The following is a 22855-nucleotide window of genomic DNA, read 5'->3' as shown; positions in this document are numbered from 1 at the left end:
GGAGGGCCCCGGGCTTTGGCCTCTGCTGCCTGCAATCTGCACCGGGCTTCCGACGAGCTTGACTCTCTCATTCTTTTTTTTTTTTTTTTTAAAGATTTTATTTCTTTATTTGACAGAGATAGAGACAGCCAGCGAGAGAGGGAACACAAGCAGGAGGAGTGGGAGAGGAAGAAGCAGGCTCATAGCGGAGGAGCCTGATGTGGGGCTCGATCCCGGAACGCCAGGATCACGCCCTGAGCCGAAGGCAGGTGCCTAACCGCTGTGCCACCCAGGCGCCCCTGACTCTCTCATTCTATCTTTACTTTTTTTTATTTAAAGTTTTTTAAATTTCAAACATAGAGTTGCAAGAGTTGGGCTCGTGGGTTAGCCATTCTCTCTCTGTCTTCACATTGTCTTCCCTCTGTGAGTCTGGGTCCTCATCTTTTCGTATGAGGACACCGGTTACGTCGGAGTAGGCCCCACCCCGATGGCCTCAATTTAATTAGATTCCCTCGGTAAAGATAGGATTTGGAAAGACCCTCTCTGCAAATAAGGGCACTTTTCTGCAGTTCTGGGGGTTAGGATTTTAACATAGCAATTTTGGGGAGACACAATTCAACCCATCACAGGAAAATGTGCTTGCTGTCTCCTTTCTTTATTATCTGTGACTTGGGGTGCCATCGGGCAGACAGGTTCTCAAGGTGCTTGCAGACTGTAGACAAGATGCTAAAGAGGCGTATCGTTAAAGAGATTGAGCAACACCAGTCTTTTCAATACTGAAAAGCAAATGGCGGAGAGAAGCTGGAAACCTTGTCTGGGCAGTGCTGTTGGGGTATGGCCCCCCTCACAGCCGCCAGGAAATTACCTTTGTTCCCATCACCTCAATGCAGATTTTATTCTAAATTCGATTTCTCGGGGGCGCCTGGGTGGCGCAGTCATTAAGCGTCTGCCTTCGGCTCAGGGCGTGATCCCAGGGTCCTGGGATTGAGCCCCGCATCAGGCTCCTCCGCTGGGAGCCTGCTTCTTCCTCTCCCACTCCCCCTGCTTGTGTTCCCTCTCTCGCTGGCTGTCTCTGTCTCTGTCAAATAAATAAAATCTTTAAAAAAATAAATAAATAAAAATAAATTCGATTTCTCGGTCACTCTGTGAGAGGCCCAGGACGGTAACAGCGCTCATGTGTCCCGTTGTCTCAGCATTGAATCTTGGCCTCAGCCCGGCCCTTTGGTGTCCGCTCACTCTCTGCCATGAAACCAGCAGCCAGTCTCCCACTCTCCTTTTCAAAGACCTTTCTCCTGTTTTTTTCTTTTTTAAAAATAGCCCCCAAATAGAAGTTGTGGACCTCTTTTCCCCCTTAAATAACTCCATTTCCCAGAGGTAATCACAGGTAACTCTTGAATCTTTCTAGATTTTTCCAGATATTTTTCTTTTGATATACAAACGTGTCCATAGCTCTCTTTTTATCTCTCTGCGCAGACATGTATAGAATAATTTTAGGAAAATAATACAAAGAACTGTTTTTTAATACCGAGTCGTATGAGAGTAAATTGATTCTCCATCATCCTGAGTATTGTAGTGTGGATTTCTTGCAAACAAGTGCATTCTGCTACGCAACCACAACACAGCCATCCAAGTCAGGAGATGAGCACTGACACGTCACTTCATCTACGGGCTGTGTGGTAGGCAGCACTTCTACCATGCCTCCCCCCTTCCCAATGCCCTGTCCTAATCTCTGGAACCTAACGGCGTGATGCGATATCCCTCCCGTGACTGTTAAGTTACATGGCTTAACGGAGGAGCCGCCTTGAAGATAGATTATTCAGGTGGGTCCAGTCTAATCACATGAGTCCAATTAAAAGCAAGCATTTTCTCTGGGGGAAGAAGATATCAGAGAGATTCGAAGCATCAGAAGGGATCAAAGTGTTGGTGCTTTGAAGACGGGTGGGGGGCATGAGAAGGAAGGTGCTGGCGCCTGGCTGGTAACCAGCAAGGAAATGGATCTCAGACCTACAGCCACAAAGAGCTGGATTTTGCCAAAGACTTGAGTGAGCGCAGAAGCAGATTCCAAAGTGTCTGGGTAAGAACCCAGCCTGTCCAACACCTCGATCCTGGCCTTGTGATACCCTGAGCATAGAACCCAGCAGATGGGACACCTGGGAGGCTCAGTCTGTTAAGTAGTTGAGGCTCAGCTCAGGTCATGATCTCGGGGTCCTGGGACTGAGTGGGCTCCGTGCTCAGGGGGGAGTCTGCTCTAAAATTTCTCTCCCTCTGCCCCTCCTTCTGCTGGCGGGCTCTCTCTCTGGCTCTCTCTCTAAAATAAATAAATCTTAAAAAAAAAAAAAAAAGAACCCAGCTGAGCTTCAACTACTGATACCAAGCTGTGAGCTGGAAGCGCCTGGGGGCTCAGTCGGTTGAGCCTCCGACTCTTAGTTTCAGCTCAGATCATGATCTCAGGGTCATGAGATCAAGCCCCACGTCAGTCTCTGTGCTCAGTGTGGGGTCAGCCTAGGGACTCTGTCCCTTCACCCCTGCTCCACTCACACACACTCTCAAATAAATAAATAAATAAATCTTAAAATAAATAAATAAATAAAAAGGAACTGTGAGCTGATAGTGACTGTTTCAGACCACTGAGTTTGTGGACTGCAATACACACAAGAGAAAATTCCTCCAGGCCAGTGTTTTACCAGTTGTCCCAATCCGGTCCTTCATCGTGCAAGCGTCCAGCTCAGAAGCGCATGCTGCGCTTGCTTGTCCCGTCTCTTGAGTCTCCTGTGTGGAAAAGTTCCTGCCCGTCCTTGACTGCATGTCCTTGACTGCATGTCCTTGACGCGTTTGAAGAAGATAGGCCAGTTGTTGTGTAGAGTTTCCCTCACTTGGGTTCGCCTGGTGTTCTGCCGTGAGTGGACTCAGGCTCTGTGGCTATGGCAGGAACATCCGAGAAGCAGAGCCGTGTCCTTGCGTCCTGCCGGGGGACACGCAGCCGTCTGTCCCATTGCTGGTGATGTTCACGTGGGTCATTCAGAGGTGTGTCTGCCGGGCTTGCCCACTGCAGAGTGACTTATTTTTCTTGGTAATTAAGAAATATTTTATAGGGAGGTACTTTGAAACTATGCAATCATCAGTTCCTCATCCAACCTTCATTTACATTAGTGTGGCCTCATAGGTTTCAATTTTATTGAGAGGCTCAAAATCTATTACTATCATATTTTGATGCCTAATTTGTCCTCTATTTGGGGCCAATGGACGTCTCTTCAGGTGGCTTGTGTGTCTTTTTTACATGTCATCAGTATTCTTTTAGCATCTCCTTGCTTTCTGACCCAAAATACTCCAGGCTTATCAGATAATTTCCCTGTCCCAGCCCAGGAACCAGCTACTCCTCCAAGGAGCCCTGGTTCCTTCTATTGTAGAATGATTAGAAATCAAGCTCTGGGGGCGCCTGGGTGGCTCAGTCGGTTATGCGTCTGCCTTCGGCTCAGATCATGATCCCAGGGTGCTGGGATTGAGCCCCGAATCGGCCTCCCTGCTCACTGGGGAGCCTGCTTCTGACTCTCCCTCTGCCCCTCCCCCTGCTTGTGCTGTCTCTCTCTTTCAAATAAATCAAATCTTAAAAAAAAAAAAAAAAAGGAAATCAAGATCTGGATGCGGGGGGTGCTCAATGCCACTGGGGGGTTGCTGCTCCCAGGCCCTCTCAGTGGACAGAGTTAGGGAATATACACGTGTGTAAGTGCGTGCACACACATGCGCCCCCCCAAACACACGCACCCCCCCACGTTTCTATATATTGAAAACTATGAGTTCAGACTGATGCCTTCAATTCCAATCCCAAACCATAACGTTCATTCTAGTTTCTTCCCTTCCTTATATTTGTGACTTCCCTCTCTGACAATGGAAAACCTGGCTCTCTTAATGTTTACTCTGTTTCCTTATTTGGTCCGTCCTCTCCTATAGATCTTATTTCCAGTTCCTACCCTCTGCAGTGTGTGGGCATCCTTCCCCCTGCCTGGGACCAGCCACCCTCTGCCATCCCCCAGCCCTCCTGACATTGTGCAGCTCTGACACCGGCTCTGGGCTGCTCCCCGCAGAGACATCCTCCTCACACCATTGAAGCTCCGATCCCTGCGTTGGCCTGTCCCCGCTCTGTGGTCACTTTCCTTATTGGCCGGGACTCTGATGCTCCACACCAAGTGCCCCCTCCACTTCCTTTGTGGACACCCTCCTCGTTCTGTGTGGGCTCGATACTCTGAGCCACCTGCTCATCTTTTGGCCCGTTGCAGGCACCTGCCTTGCTCTGTGCCACCTACTGGCTTTATGACTAACTGCTCTGAAAGGGAAGGGATCAGGAAGAGTTACCCTTCGGAAGGTTCTCTGTTGGAGACTGACATTCTGTTTCTTAGCACAGTTGCAACAGGCTGCTGCTTCTCCCTCGAGGACCAGAGTAAGTAGTTGGACTGCGTTCAGGGGCCACGTGGGATAAGGAGTAGCAATTCTTATTAATTCTCAAAATGATGCCAGGAGCCCAGAGAAGCCCACAGTGCTAGGAGACATAGACTGACGATGCCTGGGTAGCCAGCCCTTTGGGGCCCAGGATCGTTGAGTGGAATGGTGCGCAGAGTTGCTGATACCATTTGCTGATACATTGTTCACCCCTAGGTTTTGTGTTCCGTGCATAACTGGCCTGGCCAGTTTTACATTAGTTACATATAAGCAGTTAATAAGTTAAATCTTATTTTGCAACTTGCTTTTTTCACTTACCATCACGGATTTTTCCAGTGTTCTTCTCTTAGATCTGCCGTGCGTTTTTTAACAGAACTGAGGGTTTCCACAGCACAGACCCACCAATGATGACTGATGCTGGGCGCGTGTAGGCTGTCTTCACTCTTTCCATCACAGGCAGTGCTGTAGCGAGTCTCTTGGTTTATGCATCTTTTGCTCTTCTAGAATTTCTGTAAAATAGATTCCCAGAAGTGTTATCATTTGGGCAAAGGTTATATGCACTCAGATTGTTGGTAGTTAACTGCTAAAATGCCATTAGAGTGAGGTATGCCAATTCATACTTTCTCTCCAACTTTGTAAGGGAGGGTCCCCTCTCCTCTTATGTTGCTCCACATGGGAATTTCCGAGTATGGGTCAGGAGTAAGCTGCTCTTCTCTACTTTCTCCCTGGGGAATAGCTTACATTATGTCTCTTCCTTGTGGAAAAAGAAAACTGGAACTGTGGGTTTAGCAAGCCACTTTGGGCTGCAGCCAGGGTGACTGCCACATCCATTTCTCTCTGTCTCTGTCTCTGCGTGTGTGTGAGAAAGAGAGAGAGAGAGAGGGAGGGAGAGAAAGAGAGAAAGAGAGTCTTCTACTAGTCAGACCCCAGGGAAGGAAAACAGAAGGGGAATAGTTTTCCTGGGTTCTCCCATTTTCACCTGTTCAGGTCAGCCTCCCGCCGGTGAGGCCCACAAGTGGGCACAGCATTGTATCAGAAAGGGCTGGGGTTCCTTCTGGCCGTGGTTCTCCTCAAAGGGGTAGGTACATCAAGTCACACGCATCCAGTGTTTGGGAAAAAAGCCATTTCTCAGCTGACCTTCAGATAGGCTGCTCTGGTTTAGCTCTGTAGCCAGTCATTTTGTCCAGTTATCCATGAGGATGGGAGCAGGAATGTTGGGCAAGGATCCTACTTAAAAAAAAAAAAGTTCATCTTCTTTGAACAGGTAGACTGTACTGTGTACCATTAATTTTTTAAAAAGCCTTCAGACATACTTCTCCTGGGCACTTGATTGGTCTGAAATAAGGTGGTAGAATGGGGTATGGTGATCAAAGCTCAGAGCCTGGGAAAGGCGGGGAAACTTCTGTAGACACCTCGGTGCCGGCCAGGGCTGATCCTGAAGTTCTGAAATCCAGCAGCTTGACACACTGATCATTTATTATCCCACAAGGCATCTCTGGGTGAGGAATTCAGGAGCAGCTTATAGGGTGGTTCTGGCTCAGCATCTCTCATGAGATTGCAACCAGGACACTGGCTGGGGCTTCAGTCAGCTGAGGCTTAACTGGGGCTAGAGGATCCACTTCCAGATGGTTCACTCCTGTGGCTCGGGAGTAGGTGCTGGCTGTCGGCAGGATATGTCAGTAGATCTCTCCGTAGGACTGCCCAAGGATCCTCAAACCATGGCATCTGGCTTCTCCCAGAGTGAGTAATGCAAGAGAGTAATGCAAGGTAGAAGCTACAGTGCCTTTTATGATACAGTTTTGGAGTCATATACTGTTACTTATGCCGCTTCAATCTGTTCATTAGGAGAGGGCTGTCAGTTTTAGCAAAACTAACAAACAGAACCAACAGGATGCCCAGTTTAATTTGAATTTCAGATAAACAATGAATACACTTTTAGTGTAAGTATAACCCATGCAATATTGGGATATACTTACACTAAAAATGATTTGTTGTTTATCTGAAATTCAAATTTAATTGGGTGTCATGTATTTTATCTGGCAACCCTATGTTAGAAGCAAGTCACTTAGTCCAGCCTACACTCAAAGGGAAGGGAAATATGGTTACATTTTTGAAGGGAGGAGAACCAAAGAATTTGTGGAGATATTTCTTTTTTTTTTTAATGATTTTTTTATTATATTATGTTAGTCACCATACAGTACATCCCCGGTTTCCGATGTAAGGCTCGATGATTCATTACTTGCGTATAACACCCAGTGCACCATGCAATACGTGCCCTCCTTACTACCCATTACCGGTCTATCCCATTCCCCCACCCCCCTCCCCTCTGAGGCCCTCAGTTTGTTTCTCATAGTCCATAGTTGTGGAGATATTTCTAAACCACTACAAGCAGAATTTTGAAAATGTCATTTGGTCCTGGTGTCTGTGGATAATTGCATGGGAGCCTAATGGGATGAAGGAGTCTGGACAAGAAGGTCACCTTCCTAATGATCTTGTACATGTGTAAGTTTACAGAAAATTACACACGATATCTTCTTTGGGCCTCCGACAGCCCTGTGAGGTAGGGGAAGCAGAGGTCACGCTCCTCATTTTGCAGAGGACGAAGCTGAAATGCTCCACAGACGTTACGCGCAGAAACGGTGGAGGGAGGGTAGATTCTTCTAGTTTCGGGTCTAGCATTTGTTGTACTCTACCCAGTAGTGTCCTAATAGAAGACCGATGCCTTCACATTATAAGATGATTTTATGTAGTGGATTCATTTTCTACCTTCTGCCACGTTGTTATCTCCCATGGGTGGTGGCATTCCTGGGTCCTTGCTGCCATGCTGTATCCTGGGTGATGGGGGAAGGCCCTTGGAGAAGCTGAGGGCCAAGATGTAGTCCTCTCTCTCCACACTCAAAAGCACTGGAATGTACCCTGGCTGACTGTGGGGAACCAACCCACCAGTAGACCCTCTGAACTGCGTGACTCAAGAGGGCCCATAGGAACATCATTCCCTTTCTCCAAGAGGCAGCCAACCTCACGTGAAAGACTGTGGGATGGCCAAACCAAACGGGGAATTGCTCTCGCCTAATTTTTATCATAAGAAATTCAGACATACAGAAAAGTTGAAGAATAGTATAGGCTCAGTAATTCTTACTATCTTTTCCATGTTTTCTCTATCGATATTTTTAGCTATTGATATATTGTATTTTGATGTACCATTCTGAAGGAAGTGGTAGATGTCAGGACATTTCATTCCTAAGTACTTCATACCCTGCATCTTCTAAAAATAAGGACATGCTCCTGTGAAACCATAATTCTGTGATCATACCTAAGGAAACCAGCCATGATTCTCAAATATCATCTAACATATTCCATTTTTCTTCATTGTCTTCAAAATATCTCCCACAGTCAGTCAAGGCTCACCTATATGTCTCTTTTGTCTTTTAAAATCTAGAACAGTAACCTCTGAAGAGATCAGGTCAGTTGTCTTGTAAACAGGTCTATATTCTACAATTATTCACAAAATAAAGGTTATATTTCTTTCAGCCTTTGAGCTGCATTGCATCTGGGTGTGGATATGTGACCACATCCTACTGAAAGAGATATAAATGAAAGTATTGTGTGCAACTTCTGGGAAGTCTTCTGCTGCCTGGAACATGGGTATGATGGCTGGAGCTCTGGCAGCCATCTTACACCTGAGAATCAGGGTCACTTCAGAGGCAAAAGCTGAAAAGAGCTTCTTTGAACTATCAACATCAGCGTTGTCAGTTTACTTTCCCACTTCTTTTGAGAAAATAAAACCTTGCGTGCTTAAGTCTCTGTTAGTTGGGGTTTTCTTTCATATGTAGCCAAATTTAATCCCAGCTAAGGCCAGATGAAGGCCTACTGTAATCTTGAATTTGCCTGTCAGATATGTTATCTGATTTCTACTTGGCTAAGACACATTTCAAGATTTCTCTCTCCTCCAGGTGTAGATCGCTGGTGCCAGCACCCCTTGAGATTGTGCTCAGACTAACATGTTACCTAACCTCTAGTGTTGATTGAATCTTGGCAGTGAAATCTTCTGTAAGAGCCTTGTGGTTATAAATGTGAGAAATGGAGTTAGTGTGGCTTGTTACGTGTAAGAGAACGGCAGGGGACAAGTGTGGGTGTGCAGGAGCAGAGCAGGGATGACCTGAACTGGTCCACAGCAGGCTTGTGAAATACAAAGCTGAGCAGCAACTCGGGGCAAGGCTCCAAAGGTCAGGGCCTTAAGGAGAGGAAATGCAGTAAGCATGCCAAGTCCGCATTTTTGCCAGACCAGGACAGGTTTCCTGGGGGTTGAAAACTCCATTTGGGAAGTGTCCCAGGGGAAACAAAAGCAGTCCCAGCACGTGAAGGCAATCTGGTCGCACCACTTGATCTCCATTAATCGCTAGGGTTGACTTGGTGGGTCCAGGAGCAAAGCTGTGCCTGGAGGGTCAGAATGTTTCCTGGGTCAGCAAGACCCGCCCTTCTCCCCCAAGGCATGGGGAAGACGAGTAACGTTGGTGCTGCCATTTTGGTCCTTGGTTATTTGAGAAGCTGGCCAGCCTTTTGAGCTTTGACCATTCTGTTGGATGCTGAATTTATAGTCCTATAGTGAATGCAGTGACATCTTCCTACCTCAACAGAGCAAAAAGTATGGATCCCACGTCTGGGGACCCAAAAGAAATCATTCTGATTAGGGCAGAATTTCAACTATATCTGAGACTCTGATATAACCAAGGAAACACACACACACACGTGTGTGTGTGTGTGTGTGTGAGAGAGAGAGAGACAGAGACAGACAGACAGAGATGGAAAGACACACACAGAGTAAGGCTGACCCACATTTATTTGCTCTTTCACTTACTTGTTCTCCGAACAATCATTTACTGAGATTCTGCCTCCCGCCAGTGGCTGTGCTGCGTGCTGGGGATGAAGCTGAGTTTTCTGCCACTTCTCCTCATCTCAGAAGAGACAAATACAAACACAACCAACAGGAATCCAGTGGGACGCACTCTACAACAGCGGAAGGAGCCCAGTGCTCCCCTGGCAGAGAGGAGAGTCACTTGGGGGCATAGCCTCGGGCAGCTGCAGTGATTTCTCTCTGTGGGGCCGGAAGTAATTTCATACAATTTCCCGGGGCCATAATAATGCAAATCCTAATTTTTTGCAGCTCAAAGCAGAGTTTTAACAGCATTCCTTCTAGAGAGATCTGTCACGGGACCAGAATGGATGGCTCAACTCTTCCCAGAACCTGGCTGGCACTGTGGGGACACTGTTCCCAAATGCTTCGCTACGCAGTTTTCTTGGTGTATTTCCTAATGCGTTTTGCAGCCATGGTCCACGTGGTCTTTGCCTGCTTCCCGGAGGTGATGCCCCCAGGGCCTGGCAGGATTGGGTAGGTGTGCCAGGGTGTGGGAAGGCGTGGGGCTGGGGACTGCTCATGCTTAAAGGTAGCCTCCCATTTGTGGCACCAGGCTTCTCCTGCTTCGAGTGTCAATGCTTTACCGTCTTCCCTAAAAAACAGATGTGGAGCCTGTGCACCCCCTTTGGAGTTCAGTCTCTTTCCCACTGCTTCCATGGCAGTGAGTTCCTCTCTGTTTTGAGCTCCGATCTAATTGGCTTTCCAAGATGGGGTCAATCTAGACTTACTGAAGGCTCTAACCAAGTGCCAGTCCTTAGCCCTTGGTTCAGTCTTGCGTTTCCACGTTGAAATCCTGTCGACTGTTTTAGTCCACAGTCCCCATTTATTGGGGTTTGCTGGTGTCGTCCTTTCCCCAGTTCGGGTCTGCTGTCTCCGTTAATGGAGTTTGCTGACTTAGTCCATGCTGGGAATTTCTAGAGGTGCACACAAGGGGATTATTATGATTATAATAATGTTAGAAAAAGAAAAAACGAGCCCCAAATGGAATCATCCCCCTCCCATCCCCCACGACAGCAAACCAAGACTTAACTACAGTTTCAACCGATTCCAGGAATGTGACCTTTTAACCGTCAGCCTGAAATTTCCTGATCAGCCCTGGTGAGGTCATCTGCATGATGAAAACCTTGCCTCTTCCCTTCCTCCCCAAAAGAAGATGTCCTGGCCAGAAACGATCCCTTCCTCCCTCCCTCCATTCCTTCTTTGTCTTTCCTTCTTTCTTTTTGCCAATAACTTCCTTGCTCACGCTTCTTCTATAAAAACCTTGTTTTGTACAACTCCTCAGAGCATACTCTCTACTTGCTAGATGGGATGCTGCCGACTCATGAATCACTGAGTAAAGCTAATTAGATCCTCAAATTTATTTGGTTGAATTCTGTTCTTTAACAATATCCTCACACCTTTGACCTCTGACCAATTTCATACTGGCAGATTATAGTGGAAGTTTTGACAGACTCTTTGTCTGTAAGACAGCTCCGTCTGTCTTACTGATAGGAAGCTGGTTTGAGGATAATATTTGATTTAAAATCTTGGAACTTAGCAGTTCCTAATTTATAAAGTGTCAGGATTGATATTTTTTTGGAGGGGGGTGTTGATGCTACTTTTGAGAACCTTTATAAAAAGCTCAGAACATCAGTATGTATGTCCGCCAGGGATGCAATTGTCAAGAAGGGAATTGGTGGCACTAAGGAAACAACGTCCGTGTTCCAGGCACAGTGGGATCTCGTAGTTCCTAGTCCCTGGTGGCTGAGGGAAAGTGAGATAACCGAGATAACCTAGAAAGAGGAGGAATGGTGGGAACATGTTTGTTTAATTTTCTTATCGAGACAAACCGAAATTTTGAACATGTGCTGTTCTGAATCCAACTCTCAATTATTCATTCTGTTCTAAGGTCAAGTACGCTCCTGGGAAAATTTGGTGGTTCTCATCCCGTGGCTGCTCATGCACGTGTGTCCACAGTATTCCATCAATTCTGAAATGCTGATTATTTTGCCATTTTTTAACATCTCTGAAATTGAGATGCATCTTAAATTGATGGCATCTTAAGCATTCTGCCAGAGTTTAATTGGCAGGGTTTTCTCTTGCTTATAATTCATAGGATATTAAATTTGATGAAATGTGGCCTTGGTTCCTGATGTGCGCGGTCGAGTGCAATGGTCAAGAATTCTTGAGATGTTGTATGGTGCAAAAGCTGCTTTTATTATAGAATGGGGACGAGGCCTGTGGGCAGAAAGAGCTGCACCTGGCGACTGTGAGAAGTGACTGATTATATATGTTAAGTTTGTGGAGGAAGGGTGGGTAGAGATAACGTAAGTTTCTAAGGAATTTCTGTACGGTGAAAGGGGGGTCTGCGGGACTTTGGAGGTCTCGCTTTTGTCAAGATAAGGTTGTTTTTAGTCTGTAATGAAACATCAGCACGAAGGCAGCCATGAGTTTCTTGAACAATGTCACGCTCTGCATGTCTCAGGTATTTATCAGTGGGTCACAAGCTGTAAGGAGATTTAATTTGAGCTATACTTCTCTTGTCTTTGTTCTCCTCATCAGTTTCCCCACTTTGGCTCTCTTAAAAACAAATCCTGATGACTGGTGCACACCGGCATGCATCTTTATGTAACAGATGCGGCATGACGGGGCATCAGGATTTTTAGGAACTCCCATGAGATTTTAAAGTTTGAGCAAACAGCAAAGTTTGAGAAATGTTAAAATACAGTATTAGTGCCTTATTCAGGCCTTTTTCCAACTCCTAGTTTTCATGGACGGCATCCTTACAGATTGTACTTACTACATATGGTGCACTCCTCTGTCTCAATTAATGATGTTCTTCCAACTCCATCCACTAATCATTCTTTATTTTCCCATTAGAATGTCAGCTCCAGGAGGGCAGGAATTTTGTTTGACTTGTTCTCTGTTATAGCCTCAGCACCTAGAACACCTAGACACATTGTAGACACTTGATAAAGATTTGAGGAATGAATGAATATGTCTTCTTTTATATTCAGTGCCCTGATAAACTCATTTCTTTTTTTTTTTTTTTAAAGATTTTATTTATTTATTTGACAGAGAGGCAGCCAGCGAGAGAAGGAACACAAGCAGGGGGAGTGGGAGAGGAAGAAGCAGGCTCCCAGCAGAGGAGCCTGATGTGGGGCTCGATCCCAGGACTCTGGGATCACGCCCTGGGCCAAAGGGAGACGCTTAACGACTGAGGCACACAGGCGCCCCCTGATAAACTCATTTCTTACACAATTTCCAACAAAAGCGGTATTATATTTAGAGGATTTCCAAATCTGGTCGTGTTTCCAGACATGTCATCTTTTAGGTCCCAATTTCACATAAAACTCATTTTAAAACTTGAGCTCAATGCTTTTTCTTCCCACCCAAACCCTAACATCCCAGTCCCAGCCTGTCCATATGTATCCATCAGTTTCCTCCCTGAGTCTCAAGTTTAACACCTTGAGTCATTTTCAAGCCTTGTCTTCCCCATATTTAGTTACTCACTGAGTTTTGCAATTTGCTTCTCTGAAAATTCTCTAGAATTTGTCCCTTTCCTTTTAAATTTCCACAACACTGAATTTGTCTTCTTGGCTTCTATTTATTCACATTTCAAATGACCTCACATCCACCTGCTAGCAACTGTTTTTTTTTAAATGCTTATGAGGGTTATAATATACAGATGTAAAGTATATGACAAAAATAGCATAAAGGATGGGAGAAGGTAAAGAGAATTAAATTGTTGGAAAGTTCTTGCATTGTTTGGGAAGTGGTAAAGGCAGGAATTTACAGATTATAATTCAAGGATGCATATCTTGAAATCTTTGGGATAACCATGAGAAAAATAATACAAGAATATATAACAAAATAGGGGCGCCTGGGTGGCTCAGTCGTTAAGCATCTGCCTTCGGCTCAGGTCATGATCCCAGCGTTCTGGGATCGAGCTCTGCATCGGGCTCCCAGCTCGGTGGGAAGCCTGCTTCTTCCTCTCCCACTCCCCCTGCTTGTGTTCCCTCTCTCACTGCCTCTCTCTCTGTCAAATAAATAAATAAATTTAAAAAAAAAGAATATATAACAAAATAATAGGGAGAAAAAAATTTAATAACTGAGTAATACAAAAAAGGCAGGAAACAAGAAACAAAAGAAGATGTATGGATTAAATATAAAACAAATAGCACAATGGTAGACTTGAAACCAGCTCTATTAGGAATTACATTAAATACAAAAAAACATTCCAATTAAAAGGCAAAGATCATCAGAATTGATTTAAAAAATTATCAGTATGCAAAGAAACATTCCTAAGACTGATGTCAAGGAGCCTACTGCCTATGTTTTTTTGTTGTTGTTGTTTTGTTTTTTTAAAATATTTTTTAATTATATTATGATAGTCACCATACAGTACATCTCTAGTTTTTGATGTAAAGTTCCATGACTCATCAGTTGCGTATAACACCCAGTGCACCATGCAATACGTGCCCTCCTTACTACCCATCACGAGCCTATCCCAGTCCCCCACCCTCCTGCCCTCTGATGCCTATGTTTTCTTTTAGGAGTTTTACTGTTTCAGGTCTTACACATTCAAGTGTTTAATCCATTTTGAGTTAATTGGTGTAAACGGTGTAAAGAAAGTGGTCCAGTCTCATTCTTTTGCATGTAGCTGTCCAGTTTTCCTAACACCGTTTACTGAAGAGACTGTCTTGTCCTGATTGTATATTCTTGCCTCCTTTGTTGTACATTTTCTGACCACACATCCATGAGTTTACTTCTGTGCTATCTAATTTGTTTCATTGATCTATGTGTCTGTTTTTATGACAGTACCATACAGTTTTGATTACGATAGCTTTATATAGTACAGTTTGAAATCAGGGAATATGATACTTCCAGCTTTGTTCTTAAGATTATTTTGTCTTTTTGGGGTCTTTTGAGGTTCCATTCAAATTTTAGAATTATTTGTTGTAGTTCGTGAAAAACGCCATTGGAATTTTTTGATAGGGATTGAATTCAATCTGTAGATCACTTTGGATATTATGGACATTTTAACAATGTAAATTCTTCCAGTCCATTAATATGGAATATCTTTCCATTTATTTGTGTCTTCTTCAATTTCTTTCATCAATGTCTTTTTTTAAAAAAAATGTTATTTATTTACTTGAAAGAGAGAGAGAGCAAGCACAAAGGGAGAGGGAGAAGCAGACCCCTGTTGAGCAGGGAGCCCAATGCAGGACTTGATCCCAGGACGCTGCGATCATGACCTGAACCAAAGACAGATGCTTAACCGACTAAGCCACCCAGGTACTCCCATCAGTGACTTTATTAAAAAATGGTTTCCCTTCCTTCCCTCCTTCCTTTTCTTTTTTGACTACAGTTGACACACAATGTTACATTAGTTCCAGGTGTACAACATGGTCATTAGACAGGTTTATACACTGTGCTATGTTCATCACATGTGTAGCTACCATCTGTCATCATACATCACTACTATAATATCATTGACTATATTCCTTATGCTGTGCCTTTTATTTCTGTGACTTATTTGTTCTATAACTGGAAGCCTATATCTCCCACTCCCCTTCACCCGTTGCTCATCCCCCCATACCCTCCCCTGTGGCAACCATCAGCTTGTTGTCTGTGTTTATAGGTCTGATTCTGCTTTTTGTTTGTTTATTCCTTTTTTTAAAAGATCCATATATGAGTGGAATCATATGACATTTGTCTTTCTCAATCTGACTTATTTCACTTAGCATAATACCCTCTACATTTTTCCATGTTGTCTCAAATAGCGTGATCTCATCCTTTTTATGGCTGCATAATATTCCATTGCATATAAATACACCACATCTTCCTTAACCATTTGTCTATCAATGGACACTTAGGTTGCTTCCATATCTTAGCTATTGTAAACAATGCTGCATAGGGGTGCATATATCTTTTCAAATTCATGTTTTTGTTTTTTAGGGGTAAGTACCCAATAGTGGAATTATTGGATCATATGTTATTTCTATTTTAAATACCTCCATACTCTTTTCCATAGAGGCTATAGCAGTTTACATTCCCATCAACAGTGTACAAGTGTTCCTTTTTTCCCACATCTTCGTCAACAATTGTTATTTCTTGTCTTTTTGATTTTAGTCATTCTGACAGGTGTAACATGTGTTCCTTCATTTCTTATTTATTTCAGCCTTCTTTTCTTTTTTTTTTTTTTTTTTGGTCTTGGTGAGTCTAGCCAAAGGTTTGTTGATTTTCTTTTTGAAGAACCAACTCTTAGTTTCATCAATTTTTTTTTTTTTTTAGTTTTGTTGGTCTCTATTTCACTTATTTCTGCTATGATTTATTATCTCCTTCCTTCTACTAAATTTGGGGTTCATTTATTTTTTTTTAAGTCCCTTTAGGTGTAAAGTGAAATTGTTTATTTGTGATTTCTCTTATTTCTTGAGGTAGACCTGTATTGCTGTGAACTTCCCTCTTAGAACCGCTTTGCTGCACCCCATAGATTTGGTATGCCATATTTCTGGTTTCATTTGTCTCTAGGTATTTTTAAAATTTCTTCTTTGGGGGGTGCCTGGGTGGCTCAGTCAGTTAAGCATCTGCCTTTGGCTCAGGTCTTGATCCCAGGGTCCTGGGATCGAGTCTCGCATAGGACTCTGCTCAGCAGGGAGCCTGCTTCTCCCTCTGCCTGCAGCTCTCCCTGCTTGTGTGCGCTCTGTCTCTCTGACAAATAAATAAATAAAATCTTTATAAAAAATACATTTCTTTGATTTCTTCCTTGACCCAGTAGTTGTTCAGTAACATGTTGTTTAATCTCAATGTATTTGTAATTTTGCCAGTTTTCGTCTTGTAATTCATGCCTAGTTTTATACCATTGTAGTCAGAAAAGATACTTGATAAGATTTCAGTCTTCTTGAATTTACTGAAACTTCTTTCATCACCAAAAAGATGATCTATCGAAAATGTTCTGTGTGGACTTGAGAAGAATGTATATTCTGATGCTTTTTTTTTCTTTTAAAGTAATCTCTATGCCCAATGTGGGGCTCAAATTCATGGCCCCAAGATCAAGAGTCACATGCTCTACTGACTGAGGCAGCCAGGAACCTTTATTCTGCTGCTTTTGGATGGAATGCTCTGCATATATTTATACATCATTTAAGGCTGATGGTTCCTTATTGATTTTCTGTCTGGATGATCAACCCATTGATGTAAGTAGGGTGTTAAAATCCCTTCTGTTACTGCACTGCTGTCAATTTCTCCCATTAGGTCCGTTAATATTAGCTTTACATATTTTGGTCCTCCTATATTGGGTGCATATGTGTTTACACGTGTTATATTTTCTTACAGGATTGACCCCTTTATCATTATGTAGTGCCCTCTTTGTTTTTTCTTACCGTCTTTGCTTTAAAGTCTGTTTTGTCTGATATGAGTATAACCGCAACAGCTTTCCTTTTGTTGCCATTAGCATGGAATATTTTTTCCATCCCTTCACCTTCAGTTTTTGTGTGTCTTTACTTCTGAAGTGAGTCTCTTCTAGGTAGTATATAGATATGTCTTCGTTTTTTTAATCCTTTCATACACTCCACATTTTAGATTGGAGAATTCAGTTCATTTATATTTAAAGTAATTATGGATAGATACGTATTTATTGCCATTTTGTTAATTGTTTTCCAGCTGTTTTTTGTAGTTCCTCTTTTCCTCTCTTCTCTTACTCTCTTCTCTTGTAGTTTGATGATCTTCTTTTAGTGTTATGTTTAAATTCCTTTTTCATTTTCTTTTGCGTATTTACTTTGTGGACACTGTAAGGTTCACATATCTTATCCTATGTTTGTAACAGTCTATTTTAAGTTAATAGCAACTTAAATTTGAACACATCCAAAAGCTCTACATTTTTACTCCCCCTGATGTTTTATTTTTTATTTATTTATTTTTTAAGATTTTATTTATTTAAGGAGGGCATGTATCACATGGTGCACTGGGTGTTATACGCAAGTAACGAATCATGGAACTTTACATCAAAAACTTGGGATGTACTGTATGGTGACTAACATAATAAAAAATTTTATTAAAAAAGATTTTATTTATTTATTTGAGAGAGAGAGCTCAAGCAGGGGGAGCAGCAGGCAGAGGCAGAGGGAGAAGCAGACTCCCTGCTGAGCAGGGAGCCCGATGTGGGGCTCAATCCCAGGACCCTGGGATCATGACCTGAGCCGAAGGCTGATGCTTAACTGACTGACCTACCCAGGAGCCCCTCCCCCTGATGTTTTATATTTTTCAGTCACTTTTTATATCTTTTAATTTTACATTATTGTTTTAGTTAATTTTACCATTTTTGTCTTTTAACCTTCTTAATAGCTTTATAAGTGATTAATCCAAACTTTACTATATATTTACTTTTTCCAGGACATTTTTACTTTCATATGTCTTATTATTAGTTAGTTCCATTTCTTTTCAACTTAAGTATGTCCCTTTAATATTTTATGAAAGGTTGGTTTAGTGCTAACAAACTCCTCCAGCTTTTGCTTGTCTGGAAAACTTCTCTCTCCTTTAAAAATGAATGATAATCTTGCTGGATAGAGTATTCTAGGTTGGAAGCTTTTTCCTTTCAGCACTTTGAATATGTCGTGCCACTCTCTTTTGGCTTGAAAAATTTCTGCGGAGAAATCTGCTGATAGCTTTATGGGTTTTCCCTTGTATATAACAATTTGTTTTTCTTTTGCTGCTTTTAAGAGTTTCTCTTTAATTTTAACTTTTGACATTTTAATTATAATGTGTCTTTGTGTAACTCTCTTTGGGGTCATCATTTTTGGAACTCTATGGATTCCAGGACCTAGATGTCTGCTTCTGTCCTGATGTTAGGGAAGTTTTCAGCTATTATATCTTCAAAGAAGTTTTCTGACACTTTCATTCTTCTCCTTCTGGGACACCTATAATGCAAATGTTATTGTGCCTGATGTTGCCCCAGCGGTCACTTAAATTACCTTTATTTTTTAAAACTGTTTTTTCTTTTTGCTACTCTGTTTGGGTGAGTTTCATTGCTTTATCTTCCGGGTTGCTGATTCATTCTTCTGCTTTATTCAGTCTACTTGTTGAACCCCTCTAATGTATTTTTCAGTTCAATTTTGTATTCTTCAGCTCTGTGACTTCTATTTGGTACTCTCTTATGTTCTTTCTTTCTTTCTTTCTTTCTTTCTTTCTTTCTTTCTTTCTTTCCTCTCTTACGTTTTCTCTCTCTTTGTTGAAGTGTTCACTCATTTTTCTTCTGAGTTTGGTGAGTTTCTCTATGATCATTACTTTGAATTCCTCACCAGGTAGATTACTTATCTGCCTATCATTAAGGTCTTTTTCTGAGGTTTCATCTTATTCTTTCATTTGGAACACATTTCTCTTCCTCCTCATTTTGCTTGACTCTCTGTGTTTGTTTCTGTGTATTAGGGGAAACGTCTACCTCTCTGTCTTGAAGGAGTGGCCTTGTTTAGGTGATTATCCTTCGCATTCAACATTGCCCTAGTTCTTGGTTGTCTCCTGAATCTTTGTCTAAACTGCCTGATTTATTCTTGATATGATCCCATTGTGGAGAGTGTGCCAAGACTTGTCAGTGATCCAAGGGGAGGAATTTCACTTAGTACCTAGTTTCAGTTTGATTGGAAGCCAGACCCTGAGGGCGCAGTTTTTAAATTATGCATATATACACAGTCCAGTGGGGTTGCAATTGTAATCTCTGCTGCCCTCCACACCAGGAGATCTGGAGGTGTCCCCTGGGTGACAATTGCAAAAATCAGGGCTCCAGATAAGTGTATAAGCTTTCTGGGAAGTCTTGTTTAACTGTAGCAAGGCCAAGGGAGTACAGAAGGATGGTGTCTCCCTGCTTACATTCCCTGGGAGTGCCTCCTTACCCTCTAGATTTGTGGGAAACCTGAGGCCTGTCCCTCAGGCTGAAGTTCTAGGCTGAGGAAATAGGCTTTTTCACAGGAAGACTGGGATTATGTTTCAGTCTGCTGTCTGAGCAGCACCCTGGGGGTTGTGGCCTGCCAGTAACTGTTTTTCTGGTTGTTACAGTCCCATTGAACTCTGGAACACAAGTGTTCTTGGCCACCAGGGCCAGGCAATCAGGGGTGTCCCTGTGTGGGCTGAGAGTGCCTGCTGACTTTGGCAAGGCTGCTGGAGAGTGTTGGGGGTGGGACACACTAGTAGCTTCAGAGAGGCAGCAGGAAAGTCTTGACTCTGATCACCCATGGGCTTTAGAAATGCATTGGATAGTGCCTAGTCTTTGCACAGATCTTGGCTTTAGGCTAAAAGCAGGAGAATGCCATGACCTCTTGCACTCGCCAGCCTGAGCCAGGGGCAGCGGAGTGTCGCAACTACCTATGTTTGCAGACTTTAGCTATGGAGTGGGAGAGTGCTGCAACCACTGTGCCCTCTGACCTCAGCAAGTGTCATGACCGCATGGCCCTGCCAATCTCAGCAAGGTGGCAGGACAGTGCTGCCTCTGAGCTTACCTGCCTGTGCCAGCAGGCCATGTGGAGAGAGTGCAACAATGGTGTCCTCCAGCACCTCCATCTCCAGAGACCATCTCAACTGACCCTGCCCCTGCCCCTGCAGGCAATGTCCCCAGATCAGCAAATACATTTCCCTCATGTACGGTATGGGTGCTTTTCAAACTGCTGTTTTTTGCTGGGTCTTGGGGTGAGAGAGACCTCCAAGAGGGGAATCTTAAGTTTCCTAAAGTACTTGGGAACCTCCGGATGTCAGCCCCATGGGTTTTCCCAGTCAGACATTCTGGGTCTTGCCTTTCTGGTGCAGATATGAGAGGTTGGAGTGTCTGATACGGAGCACCAACCCCTCGCTCCTCTGAGTGAAGTATCTGCCTGGTGTGGTCCCTCCCTATGGTGTTCCTGGGCTGGGGGTGGGCTTTTTTGATGAGATTGTGTCTCTGCCTCTCTTACCCATCTTGATGCGGTCTTTAATCCTTTGTTTTGGAGATTAGTTCACTTAGTTTTCAGAGGGAAATCATCCATATGTAGCTGCAGATTTGGTGTGTCTGTGGGAGGACGTGAGTTCAGGATCTTCCTGTGCCACCACCTTGGATCCTCCCCTTTCTGCCCCCTCCGATTTAAAATCTTTCAATAAGAGAACCACAGGCTTATATGGCTTCATTGGAAAATTCCTCCAAACAATTAAGAAAAATAATATCAATCTTACACAAACTCTTTGATGTAATAAAAAATTAGGGAACACTCCCCATCTTGCATTAAGAGATCAACATAAACTTAATACTAAATCCTGATAAGGATATTACAAAAAAGGAAAATTATAGACTGATATTTCTTATGAAGTGAGATGGAAAAATCCTTAAAAAATGATCTCAGGATGGTGCTGGGATTGAGCCTGACATCGGGCTCCCTGCTCAGCAGGGAGCCTGCTTCTCCCTCTCCCTTTGTCCCTCCTCCCCCTGCTCGTGCTCTCTCTCTCAAATAAACAAATAAAATCTTTTTTTAAAGAAAGATTTTATTTGTTTATTTGACAGAGAGAGACAGCAGTGAGAGAGGGAACACAAGCAGGGGAAGCAGGAGAGTTTGAGAAGCAGGCTCCCCGCTGAGCAGGGAGTGTGATGCGGGGCTCCATCCCAGGATCCTGGGATCATGACCTGAGCCAAAGGCGGACACCTAACAACTAAGCCACCCAGGTGCCCCCACATAAAATATTTTTTAAAAAGGGACTTCCTTAATCTGGTAAAGAATAGCTACAAAAACAAACAAAAAACCCAGAAACATAACAGAAAAAGCCTACATAGCGAACATAATATTTAAGAGTGAAATTTTGAATGCTTTTTCCCTTCCTGAGTTTTGGAGTAGACAAGGATGCCTGCTCCCCACTTCTATTTAACATTGTAACAAAAATCCTAGTTAGTGCAATAATGTAAGAAAAATAAATAAAAGGTATAAAGATTAGAAAAAATGAGGTAAAAGAGCCATTATTTGCAGATGACATGATTGTGTACCTAAAACATTTATATTAATGAAACTATTAAATTTAATTAGTGAATCTACTAAGTTGCTAGATATAATGTCAATATACAAAAATCAAGTGTACTTTTCCATATTCATTATAAACAATTAGCAAGTTAAATGAAAATATCATTTATAATAGTCATATATATTGAACACTTAGGAGTAAATCTAATGAAAGAGGTGCAAGAGAGCTATCCTAAAATGTACAAGGCACTGAAGTTAATGACAACTTAAATAAATGAAGACATACACCATGTTAATGGATCGGACGACTCAATCTTGTTAAGATGTCAATTCTCCCCAAGTTCTTCTAGAGATTTCATGTACTCTCAGTCAAACTCCCAGCAGGACATTCTGTGAAAATTGAAAGTTGATTTCAGAATTTATATGAAATGTAAAGGACCTAGAATATAGAAAAGTCCATCAAGACAATTTTGAGGAAAAAGAATAAAGTTGCAACACTTATAATACCAGATAGCAAGATTTACGATAAAGTTCCTTATGAAGACAGAGTTGCATTGACTCAGGACAAGACAAATAGACTAATGGAACAGAATAAAGAATACAGAAAGAGACCAACACATATGGCCACCTAATTTCTAACAAAGGTACCACTGCAATTTAGGGGCAAAGGATGATGCTTTATATGGAAAAAGATGAACTTGAACTTTTATCTCACATCATATACAAACATTACTTCCACATGGATTATACATCTAAATGAGAAAGGTAAAACAATAAGCTTCTAGAATAACATTTGGGAGAATTTTTAGGCAAAAAATCCTTAATCAGGACACAAAAATTACTAACCATAAAATTTTAAAAACTGAATAAGCTAGGACTTATTAGAAATAAGAACTTCTATACTTCCATTTATTTAAAATACATGATTAGGAGAGAGAAAAGATAAGCCATAGAATGGGAGAAGATGTTTACTATACATCTATGTAACAACGGACTAGTGTTCAGAAAAAAAAAAAAATAAAACACCAACTCCTGCAAATCAGTAAGTAAAAGACATTTCATAAAGAGGTTATCTAAATGGACCAATAAGAATATAAAAATGCTCTATATGTCATTCAATATCTGGGAAATGCTAATTAAAGCCATCATTATATTTTACTGTGTATATACCCAAATGGCTAAAATTGAAATACACTGGCAAGGATATGGAGCAAGTGGAACTTTGTTATATTGCTGGTGGGAGTGTATACTGGAGAATTGTTTGGCAGCATCTATTAAAGCTAAACATTGCCTACCCCATGGCACAGCAAGATATTTAAAGACTTATTTATTTGAGAGAGAGAGTGTGTCTGTGCAAGAGAGAGCTCGAGAGGAGGGGGGCAGAGGGAGAGAGAGAACCTCAAGCACACTCCTCACTGAGCAGGAGCCCAATGAGGGGCTCAATCTCACAACCCTGAGATCGTGACCTGAGCTGAAATCAAGAGTTGGATGCCTAACCGACTGAGGCAGCCAGGTGCCCCAGCACAGCGAGATATTTATTCAAGAGAAATGAATGCATGTATCCATCAAAAGACATGTGCAA

The 22855-nt window shown here is 42.6% G+C and overlaps 1 long non-coding RNA gene across 1 annotated transcript; it reads right to left on the bottom strand.

Moving 5' to 3' along the window:
* Window positions 1–82: 82 nt before the first annotated feature.
* Window positions 83–21638, bottom strand: LOC148108235 (uncharacterized). Its single transcript, XR_015728052.1, has 4 exons — window positions 21560–21638; window positions 12108–12257; window positions 9272–10242; window positions 83–4922 (listed from the first exon to the last, which is right to left on the bottom strand). It is a non-coding gene; the product is annotated as an uncharacterized LOC148108235 (long non-coding RNA).
* Between the last annotated feature and the right edge of the window lie 1217 nt (window positions 21639–22855).

Source organism: Ursus americanus, chromosome 21, assembly GCF_024610735.1.
Source record: "Ursus americanus isolate L20-20 chromosome 21, mUrsAme1.1.p, whole genome shotgun sequence".
Classification (NCBI taxonomy): domain Eukaryota; kingdom Metazoa; phylum Chordata; class Mammalia; order Carnivora; family Ursidae; genus Ursus; species Ursus americanus.
This window is presented reverse-complemented; position numbering and strand designations above follow the sequence as displayed.